The sequence below is a fragment of the Montipora capricornis genome, unplaced genomic scaffold (assembly GCF_036669925.1).
Source record: "Montipora capricornis isolate CH-2021 unplaced genomic scaffold, ASM3666992v2 scaffold_481, whole genome shotgun sequence".
NCBI classification, from domain to species: Eukaryota; Metazoa; Cnidaria; class Anthozoa; order Scleractinia; family Acroporidae; genus Montipora; species Montipora capricornis.
Window position 1 is genome coordinate 2513 of NW_027180218.1, and position 2488 is coordinate 5000.

Below are 2488 nucleotides of genomic sequence, written 5' to 3' on the forward strand. Positions count from 1 at the left end.
TCGTTATCCTCTTATTTACATTATTATACCGTTTCTTTGTCACGAGAATTACAGCGAAATGAAAGCACAACTTTGTCGCGAATTTCCTATGATAAAAACTTGTTCAGAAATCCAAAATCTACGTTAACAGCACACACCAGGCCTACTCCTGAGTATCTGACTAGAAATCATTTCCTCTGGCCGCGCTTCAGCCATTCGATGAGGGCCAGTCTCGTGCTTCTTCAGTTGCCTCGCTCATGCTTAAAAAGAATCTGGGTAATTCTGCCATTCCATGACAAGGGAAGACTCCCGATTCTCATTTCATAGTTTTTTCATAAGTGTCGGGCCACCCAGTCCTACCAGCAAAATAAGGCATCGATTGAAGGTTTTAGCTTTCAAAACTTGCCCAGATTGTGTCAGTAGGTCTTGGAATTCGTCCACAGAAAGGCCAGAGAGACAACTTCACTCGTGAACCGCCATGTTTACAACAGAGCATTTTAGGCGTCCCAGTCTGCATGAAACCATCTCTCGCCTCTGTCTGAGACAAGACCAGACACGCACGGTTCTCAGGTTACGTTTATGCCTATAAAATCAACTGAAATGTCAATTGCTGGTAAAAAAATAAAAATAAAAAAAACCAGCATGTTAATTTTTTTTTGGTAGGCTAGGTATCGAAGAGCCAGAACATTTGCGCATGCGCTGACGGAACGTTTGAACAAGAGAGAAAAACGCAGTACCTCCAGACACCGGCGCTGGAGCGTCGTACCAAACGAGTCATCCCGGGATTTCGGCCCGTGCGATCGCTTTTGGACGCAGTTGGCCCTTCGCTGCTTTCTGCTACCGACCTTGCCTCCCGGTACGGCATTGAGGGAGAGATATGTCGGCCCCTAAACCATATGTGACAAATCCCACGCCTACTCACAGCTCCAAACCGCCCTTGTCAATATAGCGTAAGTAATAGATGGCTTATATATTCAAGAGAAAAGTCATTTTATCTGTCATATGGTAAGCACTGGAGTCGCAGATTACAAAGTGCGCGCATGCGCCCTCCTAAAGGTAACATACATACAGTCATAAGGAGCTAATATCTTCGAGACATTACATTTACAGCTAAAATACATAGAATATACAGATACCTACTAAATACATAATATTTAAAGATATATTCATTAAAAAGAAAAGCCGCTGTACAAAATGCGGCCCTTGATTCTCTTTTAAAACCAGTAAACTCATAGGTACGGATAAAATCAGGTAGCGCATTCCGCAACTTAGCTGATAGGTAAGAAAAAAGAGAACTAAGACCATAACTGGTAGTTCCCGTTTTATTGAGCAACAGAATGTAATTTCCGTGAAGATCATGCATAAGAAGGGGACGGGAGAGAAAACGTATTTTTCATATAAGCAGAAAAACCTTTTTTTTTTTAAAAAAAAAAAAAAAAAAAATCAAAACAACATAAAAAGAACCACATACTTTTATCAAGTAATACGAGGAAATTTTGAATGCGCTTTTTGCATAGAGATGACGAGCTTGACTTTCGTAGTAAGAGGACAGGTAATCTGCAAATATAAATATCGTTATCCTCTTATTTACATTATTATACCGTTTCTTTATCACGAGAATTCAGCGCGAAATGAAAGCACAACTTTGTCGCGAATTTTCTATGATAAAAACTTGTTCAGAAATCCAAAATCTACGTTAACAGCACACACCAGGCCTACTCCTGAGTATCTGACTAGAAATCATTTCCTCTGGCCGCGCTTCAGCCATTCGATGAGGGCCAGTCTCGTGCTTCTTCAGTTGCCTCGCTCATGCTTAAAAAGAATTCTGGGTAATTCTGCCATTCCATGACAAGGGAAGACTCCCGATTCTCATTTCATAGTTTTTTCATAAGTGTCGGGCCACCCAGTCCTACCAGCAAAATAAGGCATCGATTGAAGGTTTTAGCTTTCAAAACTTGCCCAGATTGTGTCAGTAGGTCTTGGAATTCGTCCACAGAAAGGCCAGAGAGACAACTTCACTCGTGAACCGCCATGTTTACAACAGAGCATTTTAGGCGTCCCAGTCTGCATGAAACCATCTCTCGCCTCTGTCTGAGACAAGACCAGACACGCACGGTTCTCAGGTTACGTTTATGCCTATAAAATCAACTGAAATGTCAATTGCTGGTACAAAAAAATAAAAATAAAAAAAACCAGCATGTTAATTTTTTTTTGGTAGGCTAGGTATCGAAGAGCCAGAACATTTGCGCATGCGCTGACGGAACGTTTGAACAAGAGAGAAAAACGCAGTACCTCCAGACACCGGCGCTGGAGCGTCGTACCAAACGAGTCATCCCGGGATTTCGGCCCGTGCGATCGCTTTTGGACGCAGTTGGCCCTTCGCTGCTTTCTGCTACCGACCTTGCCTCCCGGTACGGCATTGAGGGAGAGATATGTCGGCCCCTAAACCATATGTGACAAATCCCACGCCTACTCACAGCTCCAAACCGCCCTTGTCAATATAGCGTAA

At 42.7% G+C, this 2488-nt stretch overlaps 1 long non-coding RNA gene across 9 annotated transcripts in view; it reads right to left on the reverse strand.

Moving 5' to 3' along the window:
* Positions 1-1386: 1386 nt before the first annotated feature.
* Positions 1387-2488, reverse strand: part of LOC138036383 (uncharacterized) — a 19473-nt gene continuing 18371 nt past the window's right edge. For all 9 annotated transcript variants that reach the window (XR_011129830.1, XR_011129839.1, XR_011129833.1 and 6 more), the window contains one exon: positions 1387-2488. This exon is cut by the window's right edge and continues 2154 nt beyond it. This is a non-coding gene — a long non-coding RNA (uncharacterized lncRNA).